Here is a 15194-nt window from a genome sequence, read left to right as displayed (position 1 = left end):
GTGGTATTGTAATAGTCTGGTTTTAATGCGTTATATTATATAGTGTTTTAACCTGAGCTTTTTGGTTTTAATTTTTGTGAACCGCCCAGATAGCTTTCATTATTGGGTGGTATGGAAATGAAAGAAATCAAGTAAAATAAATAAATGTTCACCCGACGTCTCTGAGCAGTAAGAAATTCCATGGATGGAGTTTGTGCCAAGGTTTGGTTTCCTTTGGAAAGAAGTCAGTGGTGGCTTCATGGCATTTTGTAATGTTTAAGTTTGTTCACAAATGAACACAGGAATAAAAAAGCCATGCTGGGTCAGATCAAAGGCCCATCTACTCCTGTACCCTGTTCAGACAAGGGCCAACAAAATAAATGAGTGGGAAAACCACAAGTAGGACACAAGGGCAATAAAACCCTCCCATCCATGTTCCCCATCAGTGGTGTACATAGACTCACTGCCTCTGATACTGGAGGAAGCACATAGCTGTCAGGACTAGTATCGATGGATAGCCTTCTCCTCCAGGACTTTGTCCAACCCCCATTCAGAGCCATCCAAACTGGTGGCCGTCACAACCTCTTGAGGAAGTGAATTCCGTTGTTCAGCTCTGCGTTGTGTGAAGGAGCCCTTCCCTTTATCTGTCCTGCCTCTCCCAGGAGGCAGCTTCACGGGATGATCCTGGTTGAGCATTGGCTGAGCTCTGGTGGAGGCACAGTGTAAATAAGGCTGGATGTGGGTGGTGGGAGTTGTAGTCCACTTTTCCCACATCCAGCACCACAAGATGCTTGCAGAGCCCACATTCAGCTCTCCGTGACCCCGTTCACATGACCCAACTACCTTCAGTTGGTTGTCAGCACTGTTTGTCCCACGGTGGATTATCGTGATGTGCAAACTGGATTATCGTGATGTCCCCTCCTCTGTGTCAGTGAAACTTTGCTCTATTCTTTGTCTAAGCTGTGGGAGCGGGGTGGGGAAGACAGGCAAGCTCTTTCCCCAAATGTCTGTCCCCTTGCAGAGGAGTCACCAGGATCCTAGTCATCGTGGGCCATTGACCTGGAATTTCCCTCAAAAGGAGGAGCTCCTTGGCAACCGTCTGAGGACTCAAAAGGCAGTCTCCAGGAATACTGCTGGATCCTCTCACCTGTCCTCCTCAAACAAAATGATTGTTACAGCAGAAGTGGGGGACTCAATTTTGTTGAGCGCCTTCCTAGCCTGCCCTCCGTGCCCTGAAAGACATCAGGGAGAGGGCCAAGCCCCAGACATCATGTCATTCCAGCCAACGTACCACATGGATAATCCACAAAATCCACAAAATGCACAAAACACACTCGGCCAGCCCGCATTCCCCGCGTTGATCTCCAATCACAGGTTGGAGATAACAGCAGGGATTCTTTCCAGCATTCACTCTTCCCTCTGGAGGGATTCATGAAGGTTTCATGGAACAATGGGGAACGTTTGCAGGCCAGATTAGGCCCACAGAAGGGAGTATCCCCATCCCTGGGTTAAGGTCATGTTTAAACACATGAAACACCTAATGTGGATTGTGGCCATGGAAGACTGACGAGGCTCAGAAGGCCTGACCATGTCCTGCATGTCATTAATACGTCCTGCTAATCACACCAGAAAAATATCTTTGATGGAATGTAAAAGAACAGAGATTGCTAAGGGTATAAGGGAGATGTTTCTCTTGTTTTTCCAGATGCAGACCATTGCAGCAAGTGTCCGGATGATCAGCATCCAAACAAGGACCGGGATCAATGTATCCCCAAGGATATCACCTTCCTGTCCTACGAAGAATATTTGGGTATCATCCTGGCTTCCTTTGCCCTATTCTTGTCCTTAATCACAGGCTTTGTGTTAGGAATCTTCGTAAAATACCTGGATACTCCCATAGTCAAAGCCAACAACCGGGACCTCTCCTACATTCTCCTTGTCTCCCTCCTGCTTTCTTTTCTGTCCTCCTTCCTCTTCATTGGTCAGCCATGGAAAGCAACCTGCCTCCTGCGACAAATGGCCTTCAGCATCATCTTCTCAGTTGCGGTCTCTTCTCTGTTGGCCAAAACGATCACGGTGGTGCTGGCCTTCCTGGCCACAAAGCCAGGGAACAGGGTGAGGGGATGGCTGGGGAAGAGTTTGGCCAACTCCATTGTCCTTTCCTGTTCCGGTGTCCAAGTTGTCATCTGCTCCATCTGGCTTGGCATCTCTCCACCATTCCCTGACACTGACATGCACTCCCAGCCTGGACAGATCATCCTGCAATGCAACGAAGGGTCTGTCGCCATGTTTTATGCTGCCCTTGGCTACATGGGCTTCCTGGCTGCCATCTGCTTCACGGTGGCTTTCCTTTCCAGGAAGCTGCCTGGCACCTTCAATGAAGCCAAGCTGATCACTTTCAGCATGCTGGTCTTCTGCAGCGTTTGGGTGTCCTTTGTGCCCACCTACCTGAGCACCAAGGGGAAATACATGGTAGCCGTGCAGGTCTTCTCCATCTTGGCCTCCAGTGCTGGCTTACTGGGCTGCATCTTTCTCCCCAAGGGCTACATGATTGTACTGAGGCCTGATCTGAATACAAAGGAGCATCTGATGATGAAAACAAAAGAATAAATCTGATTCTTTATTCCAAATACACCAATAGTCTGCCATTTTTATAGGGGTGTGCAGGCTTCGGATGGTGGCCGTACTGGTTCATCCACCATTTTGTGCAACCCCTAACTCCACAGCACCGTCTATTGGTCAGAGTTGATAGTGCAGTCTCACGATGAGTCATCCTTTTGACACTGAAACTTGCCAGCTTTAGACCATCATCACTTTGAATTCCAGTTCCCCAGACACATCCCACTTCATGCAAGTGACCCCCAGGTCTGTCCCGCTTGGTACCAAAGATTCAAAAATGAAAATTATAAGAACGTATGGCTTAGGCCTTGTTGTCATGACACTGTGAAGTACGACTCCCTTCCCCTTCCTCACTCCTCAAAGGGGGGGGGTTGTGGAGGGGGGATTGGTGGGGAATAGGTGGAGGAGGCCCTTTAGGGTTGAAGCCCAAAAACGCTTCTCTAACCACCCATTCCTTTGGAAGAATTGACCCCTCCGGCCCATGTTCCCCAGCAACTGGTTTACACAGGTTTACTTCCTCTGAAACTGGAGCTTGCAAATATCCATCATGACCAGCAGCCATTGATAGCCTTCTCCGACATACATTTGTCTAACCTGTTTCAAGCGATCACATCCCATTTTTTTGCTTATTTATTTTAAAGTTTTGTAAGACACCTTGTAGGGAAAACCTTTATCTCTAACTCTTGTTCTCCCTGCATCTGCATGGTGTGTAATCCGGCACCATGCTGTTGCAGAACTCAGAGTCAGAGAGACCACGGAGTGAAGAAAAAAGGGTTTTTCTTTATTTAACGCGCGGGCTTAAGGCTGGAATCACTTCCAAAGAGCCAAAAGCCCCGATTTACATCAGCAGATTGTTTTTATAGACATTATGACACATATGAAACGGCTCTTCCTCTCCCTCCCATGTGGGGTTGCAGTCCTCAACATTTCCTCTCTTAGCACCATTGTTTATATCCCAGGAAATGGGTTATAGGGTAGCCATGATAAGCAGAGAACAGCAGAGAACATGATATACACCATTCTGACCTTAGCCTTGCTAACTAGATAAGACATTCCTGCATCTTGTCAGCTTACAAACATATATTTCAGAGAGCAAGAGCTCAGCAAGAACATGAAGCATGAGACTGCATGAGGCTACTTAGTCTGACCCCCGATATGGCTGCTACATTCCCCCCTTAAATGCATAATTTCATTACAATTATAGCATTTCTGATAAGCGAATGCTCATAATAGTCTGCAAAGCACCATACAAATTTTTTTATAACAGACATATCACTTAATCTCCTGTTGGGCTATTAGAGCGTAGAGGGCGGCAGTTTTACTAGCCGAGACATAAAACAGATTGGTTAAACAGCGCATAAGACAAGGAATGCAAAGGCATAACAGTACCCCTATGAACAACACTGCTAGAATTAGCATGAACAATGCCTTGAGCCAGCTGAGATCTGGAAGCCAAGAGGTTAACTAATCTAGCCAATTGTTTTGTCCCATTGTTATGAAACAACAAAGTGTCTGGTGTACTTCACAGCCTAAATGATGGAGGAGAAAAACATAAAAAAGCCTGTTTGCAGGTATATCTCTTGGCAAACAAAAATGTTTTACTCTCGTGATGTTAGCCAGGTGAAGCCAGTAATTATCAGCGAATCGCTGGGACAGACATCCCCCTCTAGGGGCAGACCCCCCCTTAGTACACGTTAATAAGGAAACACAATGCAACACTACTAACACTACAACACGCATGTTTGATCTTCTTTGGGATCTGACCGTACACCGGGCAGCTATCACCTGGCTAGCTGCAGTAGGGTCTAGTCCCCTTCTTCAGTTCTCCAGTTGCAGGTCTGACCGTACACAGGGTGGACAGTCTCCCGGTGTGCCCACAGTAAGGTCTAGCCTGAGTCTTCTTACTGCTTTTTCAGAATAATTTTCAAAGGATTTTTAGGATTTCTGTTTACAGTCCATTCCCCCCCTCTCACTCTCTTGACTCGTGTCCATTGTATCCAGGGTTTAATTCCAGCTACTTTCACAGCTGTGGGGGTGGAAAGTATAACAGTTTTTGGTCCTCTCCATCTGGGAGTTAAAGGGTCATTTTTCCACTTTTTGACCCATACTTCATCTCCTGGTTGGAAAGGATGAATCTCTGTAATGGGAATTGGGGCTTATTTTCTAAGACAAAGCGATGCTGGGCTTGAAGAACTTTGCCCAGTGTTTGGACTTCTTGTTTAAGGCTAACGTTTGCTTGCTCTTGATGCCGCTCCAGTGTCAATTATGAAGTCAATGTCACGGCCCCTCACAGTGGCAGTGACTAGGGGCTTTCTGGGGCTGAGATTAAGGGGGCCCAGTCTGTCTTATTTAAGGCTTTTGGCTTTAGCCACTTTAATGAAGGGGGCTTCTTTATACATTTTTATAGACCCCTGCTTTTGCCAGTTTGGTTGCTAACCAAGCTGTCTCCTCCCTCGCCCGTTCTGGCCCCTTTGGTTTTCTCTTTTGTGTATTTGATTTATTTTATTTGGGCATTCACGCCACCAATGTCTATCTTGTCCACACTGGGCACACAGGTTCTTTCTTAAGAATCTTCTGCCTCTGCCGGGTCTTTTTCATTTCTTCGTCTACATCTTCTTGGGCCTCTGGGTCGAGGGGGGCATACTGGCGATAGGCATTTAAAAGACACTCCAAGTACGCTCTGGGGCCTCGGTGGCACCTTGCAGCACTTTAGACACCTTGGTTATATTAACTGACTTCTTCATACCTGCCCTCATGGCTTTTAACAGCAGGGTTTGATACTGGGTGAGGTGCTCTAGCCCCACTTGTGTTGGGATTTCAGTGAGGGTTTGTTGTTGTTTTTCTTTACTTACAAGGAGACTTTATTGGGTAACTTACAGCACACAGGCGTACCTAATGGTTGGATCAGACAGCTTCTCTGAACCATGAGCCATTGGGCTAAATGGGTTTTATACCATACATGTTACCCATGAGGCAGCACAACACTAGCAAGCATTTTCAGCATAGGCTAGAAGTGTTTGGTTCTCAGGCACAGCTTCCTGTAAACAAACTTCACTTCCCAGGCAAAGTGCTTGATAACACTTTTACTCATTAGTATGGGAAGAGAAATCTCTCCCTCTTTCTTTTGCTTTCTTTTTCTTGCTGATCTGCCTGTATTGCAGATCATGTTTCAAACTTTTTATATAAAACTCTCTACTCTATGCACCAGCCTTGTCTCTTTATTTGTCTTTTTTGCAAGTTAAACTCACTTACTTAAACCTTTCTGCTCTACACTAGTCCCAATGACGCACATTTGGGATAGGCTCTTCTTCTCCTTCTAGTTACATTTTCTCATCTTAAAGAACTATTACATTATTGTGGCTACTTTACCCCCAGGTAATAAGCTCCAGGCATAATCAGCTGCTTTTAATTCACCCTGGGGGTAACTATGGCCACGCTTCTTCTCTACAAATGTTCTTTCTCTTTGCTTCTTGCCTCCTCTTTCTTCTTTTTTCCCCTTCTCTATCTGTCTGCCACTTTCTCTATTTCTCTGTTTTTTTCTACTTGTCTCTGTCTTTCTCTACTTGTCTTTGTCTTTCTTCTTTTCAACCATTGGGAACCACACTCAGTATCATTTGGAGTTGCAACTAACACTAATCTGCAAATATCACATATATTTTATGATATCTAAGAAATCATAAAATACACACAACAAACTTTTTTTTGCAATTTAACACAATGAATGGAAAACACTTCTTGCATGGTAAGGCATGATGGAGCAGATCCAGCAATTACAGGGGGAAAGATCTCGGGGCTATCTATCACTAGACAAGCTAGCCAGGGATTTACAATATCACACACACACACACACACACACACACACCTCTTTTCTTTTCTTCCCCTTCAAGTTGGTACATGAAAGCAAAGTGCCGAAACTCAGGACGCTGGGGGGTGGGTGATGGGCATCGCCTTATACTTGCATTTTGCAGGCAGCCATTAATCTTCTTCGGGAGGTGGTGGGGTGATTTGCAGGACTTCAAAGGCAAGCTTCCCAGTTTGTTTGGATTTGTAAATCCCAAGCTTAAAACAGGATACGATGAGGTACAGGGCAGCCAAATCTTTGCTTTGGCACGGGCAACAAATAACTCGGGTCAGCTTTCTTCACTGGGGTTTTAAACAGGAAAATAGTCTTAATTTAAAGTTGTAACATCATTGACATCCTCAGCCAGCCAGCTACACAGATTTCACTGTTTTTTTAAGACAGTTACACCAATATCTTCTTTTCTTCTCAATCAGGTTGGGTCTCCCAGCTTGCACAGTTTATTGCAGCTTCCAGGAGCATGGTAGTAGCGTGATTTTGGCTTGGCCAGGAACATGCTGTCTGGTTTCTCCGTCTCTTCAGCACACACACTCAGGCAGTCTAACACTGGACACTTGAATCAGTGAGATTTCTTCATTGCAGGGAATCCCACGGCAAAAGCTTAACGGTTACGCTCTTCAGAAATCACATAGCTGATGGTCAGTAGCTACAGGCTCTATGAAATTCTAGGACAGTTCAAAGCTAAACACGGCTACCTTGACAGAGATCTTCATCATGGTCTCTCTGCTTCATTCTGCCTTGGGACCGTCCTATGGGCATGGCACACTTTCCACTCGAAGAGGGGTCTAGCCTGTGCCCTGGGGGCTGATTCTTCACCTTTATTCCATTTTGCGCCTTTATCTTCTGGGTCTTCATTTTCAGTTTCCATTTCTTAGGGATTTCATCTCAATTAGGCGAGGTGATGATGTTGCACAACTCAGAACGTTGTGGGCAATTCTCCTGCCCCCCCTCCCGGCGCATTAGGCTAATGGCTACTTCTTCGGTCTCACACTCCCACGCTTCGTCAAAAGCCAGGCTGTCTTGCAACATTTCTCTAATTAACAGCCTCAGATCTTGTTCTTTTTTTTAGCTCGACCTTGAGCTTTTTTGCTGTTTCCTCTCTCCATTCTGAATTCTTAAAAAAAAAATTTTTTTAACACACATCTCAAGGGGGTGCAAGCCTTGCTTCCCCCACCTCCCATAGCCTCTCTCCTAAGATAAAGACAGACACAAGGAGGGAAAGGGGATTGGTCAGTGAGTAAGGGGTCTCACTGGCCGACACAAAAGGAATTTCACACCACGCACTTTGCTACTGGCCTGGGCACCCGGACGGTCAACGGTATGCGACAGAAACCGCAGTAGCCACTCATACAATCATCAATTTCACCACTTCATTCATATGTCCCTGCCACCCACTTTTCCCACTTTTCCACTAGAGCGAAGCAGTTTCCTCAGCACCTTGCTGAGTATTAGTGCCTGCTCGGGGGAGTGATCAAGTCCCCCCTCCACCCCCAATCGGGTGGGTCACCTTTTGTATATGTATACTAACACTGACCTTCTTCATAAGGCGGTGCCCTCTTTTTTTCTGCCCAGCGGCCTTTCTCCTAAAGGCGGGGCCCTGTTTTTACTCCATATACTTGCCTTTCTCCTGAAGGCTCCAATGTGGGTTTCAACTCAATTGCAGCTGCGATACAGGCAGGGCTCAAGTTCCTTCCTCCGCTACCCAAGGTTCTCCTGCCGCTCACAGCCATTCAGGCAGGCCCGGCGCAGGCTTTCTCCTGTTCACCCAACAAAAAGGTCGGTGGTGCCAAGAAAGGGAGGCGTGCACTGAGCTCTCCCTCCCGGTGCGGCGATTAAGAGCAGGCAGCTGCCACCTCTCTGTCTCAGAGCCTGCCACATCCGAGTCACAGCACCATTTATGTTGCAGAACTCAGTCAGAGAGACCACGGAGTGAAGAAAAAAGAGTTTTTCTTTATTTAACGCGCGGGCTTAAGGCTGGAATCACTTCCAAAGAGCCCAAAGCCCTGATTTACATCAGCAGATTCTTTTTATAGACATTATGACACATATGAAACGGCTCCTCCTCTCCCGCCCTTGTGGGGTTGCAGTCCTCAACATTTCCTCTCTTAGCACCATTGTTTATATCCCAGGAAATGGGTTATAGGGTAGCCATGATAAGCAGAGAACAGCAGGGAACATGATATACAGCATTCTGACCTTAGCCTTGCTAACTAGATAAGACATTCCTGCATCTTGTCAGCTTACAAACATATATTTCAGAGAGCAAGAGCTCAGCAAGAACATGAAGCATGAGACCGCATGAGGCTACTTAGTCTGACCCTCGATATGGCTGCTACAATGCAACCAAAATAAAGAAGCAGCAGCAGAAAAACCCAACATAGCCAGAAGACAGTATGGTCCCTCATCTACCCCAGCCTCCACCAGCCTGGTGCTCTCTACGTGTTTTGGACTGCAACTTTTCTGCTCTTCCATGCCCACTGTCGGGAGCTTGCTTGCAATGAAATTTTGAAGAGGGAGAAGGAAGGGAAGGAAGGACTCCATGCGAAATACTGATATTTCACCCAGCATCTGATTTCAATGCCCCAAACTGGAATCCTTGGCTTCTGCAGAAGTTTAGTAGCTTCAGTACAGCAAAGCATCCAATTAGGGATGTACGAAAGTCACTTACCTTTTTGGTGGGGTGATTGGCGGGGGGGAGGAGGCGCTCCTCACCTCCCCCCGAAATCATGACCCGGCCGGCTCCGCTTCGCGGGGATTCCGTGGAGCTGCCGGCCAGCTCCGCCCACAGCCGGACATCCGGCCGCTGGGCAGCAGGGACACAAATGGTGGCTGCCGTAGCCACCGCTGTTTGCATCCCTGTATTTAACCATGATAGGCTACGTAAATATTTACGTAGCCTATCATGGCAGGGAAAAAAAACAGCATACACAAATGGCGGCAGCTACGGCAGCCACCATTTGTGTTCCCTTTTTTTCGCTGTTTTAGCCTACGTAAATATTTACATAAGCTATTACAGGGAAAAAAAGGGAACGCAAATGGCGGCTGCCATAGCAGCTGCCATTTGCGTACGCTGTTGTTGTTTTTTGCTTGCTGTGATAGCCTACGTAAATACTTAGGTAGCCTATCAGGGCCTCTGCAGGGATGCAAATGGCGTTCCTGCGTTAGCCGTGATAGGCTACGTAAGTATTTACATAGCCTATCATGGGTATGATGAAGAAGCAAATGGCGGCCGCAGCGGCAACAGGGAAGTAGTCCGTTTCGAGCGCTTTCGTGGGGGGGGGCTTCGTTGCACCACGGATTTCCGGGGGCCGAATGTCAGCACATTCGGCCCCCTCGGAATCCATGGCAGAATTCTCTGACATCCCTAGATCCAATCAGCCTCCACAGACATCTTTCTCCCCCTCCACTCTAATTTGTCCTAAAGGAGGGCTAGGACTACGTGGCTTCATGATGGAGGAACTGCTTAGACTTTCAAATAGGTTCTAAACAGTTTCAAAAGAGCTAGAAAAAGCCCCCAGCCACCTCACCTGATAAAGTTAATGGAAGTACATGCAATCTTCACAAACCCTGCACATACTCCTAAACTCCTCTGAAGTTAGTACCACCTCTCTTATCGGAGCCACTTGGCTTAGGGAATTGTCCCTAGCCCCCGCCCATGCATGCATCTGGTCTCCTCTTGTTTAGACTACTGTAATGTGCTCTACGTGGGATTACCCTTGAAGACAGTTCGGAAACTGCAGCTGGTACAGAACGCGGTGGCTCGCCTGATTAAAGGCAGCCGCCGGCGAGATCACATCACTCCAGTGCTGAAGGAGTTGCACTGGTTACCAGTTGTTTTCCCGGCCAAATTCAAGGTGTTGGTTTTGACCTTTAAAACCCTATATGGTTCCGGCCCAGCCTATCTTAAGGAGCACCTCCAGCAGCACCAGACAGGCCGCTTAACAAGACCAGCCCGGGATGGCCTTCTCTCTGTCCCATAACCAGGACAGCTAGACTGGTGGGGACGAGGGAGAGGGCCTTTTCTCTGGTGGCCCCCACTCTGTGGAACTCCCTCCCTAGGGAACTCGGTCATGCCCGCTCTGTAATGAGCTTCCGTCGTGCATTAAAAACATGATTGTTCAGGCAGGCATTTGGGGTGGGTTAGGGTATTTTAGAAAATGTTTTTATTGTAGAATTTTATTGTTTTAAACTGTTTTATTGTTGTACATCGCCCAGTTGTACATCGCCCAGAGTGGCTGGGTGACCAGCCAGATGGGTGATTAATAAATTTAATAATAATAATAATAATAATGATGCATTTCCAAGCCCCATTCTTCTTTCCTTCTTCCCACCCCTATCCTGTTCTTTCTTTCTCTCCTTTATTCCACCCAGAGCATATCTTGGGGAATTCTTAAAGAAAATTCTCTTTGATGGGGAAGAGAAGTTCTGATGTTTTGACGTTAAACAGACAAGAGCATTGTTTTTTTCTCCTTCTCACTCAAGCCTTTGAGAAAAGTGGGTTCACGGGGTTGCAGTAGGGGTGGATGAAAGTCACTTACCTGTCGTCGAAGGCCGTTCGCGGTGGGGGGGAGGCGCTTCGCTGCTCCCCCCGCGAAGTTCAGGCCGGGGGGGGAGGCTTCCCGCCTCGCCCGGCCGAAATTCAGGCCAGGGGGGAGGCTTCCCGCCTCGCCCGGCCGAAATTCAGGCCGGGGAGGAGGCTTCCCGCCTCGCCCGGCCGCGAACACGAAAGTAAAAAGCTTCGGCTATTGGGCGGTATAGAAATGAAATAAATAAATAAATAAATAAATAAATAATAAAAAAACAACGTCCCCTGATAGGCTACGTGACGATTCACGTAGCCTATCACGGCTAGATCTGGAAAGTCAGCCGTGATAGGCTACGTGAATCGTCACGTAGCCTATCACGGGTAACTTAAAAAAAAAAAAAAAAAAAAGCGCGTACGTGAATGGCGGCCCCCATAGGGAGCCGCCATTCGCGTTCCTTATTTAGTTGCTGTAGTCTACGTAAATGTTTACGTAGACTACGGCGAAAATAAGGGCAACGCTATTTGCGTTGCCCTTATTTTCGCTGTAGTCTACGTAAACATTGACATAGACTTCAGCGACCAAATAAGGAAGGGGAATGGCGGCTCCCTATGGGGGCCGCCATTCGCATACGCGCTTTTTTTTTTTTTAAAGTCACCCGTGATAGGCTACGTGACGATTCACGTAGCCTATCACGGCTGACTTTGCAAATCTTGCCGTGATAGGCTACGTGAATCATCACGTAGCCTATCAGGGGACGTGTTTTTTTTTTTTCTTTCATTGCAATGGCGGGGGCGGCAGCTGGTCGAAAGACCGGCTGCCGCTCCCGCCCCGCTCGAGCACCGGACGAACCGCCAGCCGGACCCGCCGCCAGGAGGGACATTCAGGGAAGGTAAGTCCCGTCCCGGGGGGGGTGCGGGGGGCGGGGGGGTGCGGAGGATTTCTCCCCGAAACTTGTTCGGGGGGCCGAACACGTTGGCGCTCGGCCCCCCGAAGTTTCGGGGAGAAATTCTCCGCCATCCCTAGGTTGCAGAGACACAAATCTGGGGCTGTTTTGTTTGTCGGTTGCCATTATCCAGCCACAGGAAGGGCTGCAGCAGAAGTTCCCAGGTTTGAACCCCAGCATCTCCAGGGAGATAAAAATTGTGAATTTATGCAATCCTATGTATGCCTATTCCTAACTCCCATTATGTTTAATGAGGCTTACCTCAGGAAAGTGTGCATAGGATTCGAGCATGAGTTACTTTTGCAGGGAGGTTTGCACCTTGATGTTCTACATGATGTTCCCCTTCCACATGAACTGCTGCACCTGTCCTTCTGAATGTTTGCTGGTTTCTTACTTAGGGACAACTCTAGGTTGTCTGTAATTTTCAGAACAGTGGCCCACAAGGAAAATAGGGAGATAAGTATGTCCTCTTTTGGAGACCTCAAAAACCCTTGTGGCTATCATTCTGAACTTTGGCAGATACAATCTTCTCTGATGGGCAATGAATCCTGAATTCTTTATCCACTTCTTCCAAGCAATAAAAATGTTATTGGCAGTTCCCTTTAAAAGAAAATCAGAATATAAACTCTGCACCTATTTTTCTGACATTGGGCAGGTGCAATCCCCTTCTCTGGGGCTACTGTGCCTGGAATTATCATCCAGTTCTGACAAAGAGGAAAAGGTACAGGTTTTTTCTAGTTTCCAATAGGGATGGCGGAGAATTTCTCCCCGAAACTTCGGGGGGCCGAGCGCCAACGTGTTCAGCCCCCCGAACAAGTTTTGGGGAGAAATCCTCCGTACCCCCCCTGCCCCCCGCACCCCCCCGGGACGGGACTTACCTTCGCCGAATGTCCCTCCCGGCGGCGGGTCCGGCCGGCAGTTTGGTGGGTGTTTGAGCGGGGCGGGAGCGGCAGCCGGTCTTTCGACCAGCTGCCGCCACCAACATTCCAATAAAAGAAAAGAAAAAAACGCCCCCGTGATAGGCTACGTGACGATTAATGTAGCCTATCATGGCTAGATTTGCAAAGTCAGCCGTGACAGACTACGTAAATCGTCACGTAGCCTATCATGGGTGACTTAAAAAAAAAAGCACGTACAGATAATGGCGGCCCCTATAGGGAGCCGCCATTCCCGTTCCTTATTTGGTCACTGTAGTCTACATAAAGATTTACGTAGACTACAGCGACTAAATAAGGAACGCGAATGGCGGCTCCCTATGGGGGCCGCCATTAGCGTACGCGCTTTTTTTTTTTAAAGTCGCCCGTGATAGGCTACGTGACGATTAACGTAGCCTATCACGGCTGACTTTGCAGATCTAGCCGTGATAGGCTACGTTAATCATCACGTAGCCTATCACGGGGGCGTTTTTTTTTTTAAAAAAAAACAATGGAGTTCGCGGCCGGGCAAGGTGGGAAGCCTCCTCCCTGGCCTGAATTTCGGCCGGGCAAGGCGGGAATCCTCCCCCCCGGCCTGAACTTTGCGGGGGGAGCAGCGAAGCGCCTCCCCCCCACCGCGAACAAGCTTCGACGAAAGGTAAGTGCCTTATGTCCACCCCTAGTTTCCAATGTCAGTCAACAGGAAGCATAAAGACTCATTTTTCCAAACATTGACTCAGGTTTGGTGCTGAGCTGAAGTGGTCTGACTACCAATTGGTCCGAGCAGAAGAGGGATGTTTTCCAATATGTTGAATTGGGTGTCTGACTACACACTTCTTATGTATGCATGTATGTATGTATGTAATCTCTACACACACACAAGCACACTACATGCACACATGACATAACCACACACACACACACATATATATATATATATATTAGAGGTGTGCTTAGACAATGATAGATAGATAGAGAGATAGAGAGATAGAGAGATAGAGAGATAGATATGCAAATGTGTGTTATGGGCCTGTGCCCCGGATTTTTGAAAAACCGAGCAACACGCCTGATCTTGATCCTGGTTCACATGGAGGTGTTTCACAGGTAAAGGCCAGGCCAAGCTCACCTGTCCCCCCTCCTCCAGCCCATGTCAAGAGTGTGGAGCGGTATCTGTGAGTTGTTGCAAACATTTTTTCTCCAGCCGAATGGAGAGTTCAGGAAATTGGAGAAGTGATGCAACTTCCTCCACATGTAATTATCAAAATCATAGTGGTTTATTCTTCTTTCTGCCAAACCTCAAGGGACTCTTTTCTCAAATCTCCCCTTTGAGTCCGCTGAGGTAAACATCAGAATACCGAGCAAGATGAAGCAGCGTCTTGCACAGGCCTCCTGAGCCACGGAGAGCTTGGCTGAGCTTGGGGTCAGCTGAGGAGGGCTCTGCGGCTGTGTGGAGCTGATTTGCTCCCACCCCCTCCAGATGTGAACCTTCTCCTCCCTGGGCTCCACCTATATGGGGAAAGCCACTGACCCCTCCGTCTTGCAAGAGGACTGTGTCTCCCTCTAATTGCACATCCAGTTAGCTCAGAGGAGCAGGCAGGAGGATGGAGGCTGTGCCAGGTGCACCCAGAAAGAGAACGCTGCTGCTCTCGCTTCTGCTGCTGCCCCAGGCCACCTGCGGGATGCTCTGGGCCAGATGCCCTTTGACTTTGGAAAGGGATGAATCGGCCCCACTGAACCATTACAGGCCAGGGGACCCCCTCATTGGCACGGTCACCTATGCCACAGGAGTTCTCTTTCTGCCATCCCCGCTCAACAAGCCTCCGTCTGTCAGGCTTCACGGGTAAGTCATTCTGTGTGTGAGTTGGAGGGGAGCTGCTGCTCTTCCACCAGCTAATAATTTCATGTTCTCTGCTCATCCTGAATGGCCCAGGACTGTCCCTTTGAGCCAGGAACAGGGAAATCCCTGCCCAGTTTTGCCGGGGGGGGGGGTGCATTATCACTCCGTTCAGTGCCCAGCCTGCTGGCTCATTTTCAGAAGTGTGGCAACATAATTCAGGACAATTTGATATGCTGTCGTGTGGGTGTGCAGAAGGAACATCTGCTCCTCTTTTAAGCCATGTGAGCAGATCCAAATCCTCTGAGGAAGGGTCAAAATAGCCGGGCATGTTTAGCCAGATGAAGAGCAGACATGGGAGCAGTCCTCAAATATCTGACAGGCTGATGTGCCAAAGACGGAGCAGGACTGGTCCATATTTCTCCCGAGAGGAGGACCAGGACCAACGGTCGGAAGTCGCAGGGAAGCAGAACTGAGCTAAACATTAGGAAAAATTTACCAACCTGCTGCCGTCTCGGTC

Source organism: Heloderma suspectum, chromosome 2 (genome assembly GCF_057233095.1).
Source record: "Heloderma suspectum isolate Gila_16-S chromosome 2, 16-S_ref, whole genome shotgun sequence".
Taxonomy (NCBI): domain Eukaryota; kingdom Metazoa; phylum Chordata; class Lepidosauria; order Squamata; family Helodermatidae; genus Heloderma; species Heloderma suspectum.
The sequence above is the reverse complement of the archived record's forward strand: the minus strand, read 5'-3'. Positions refer to the sequence as shown.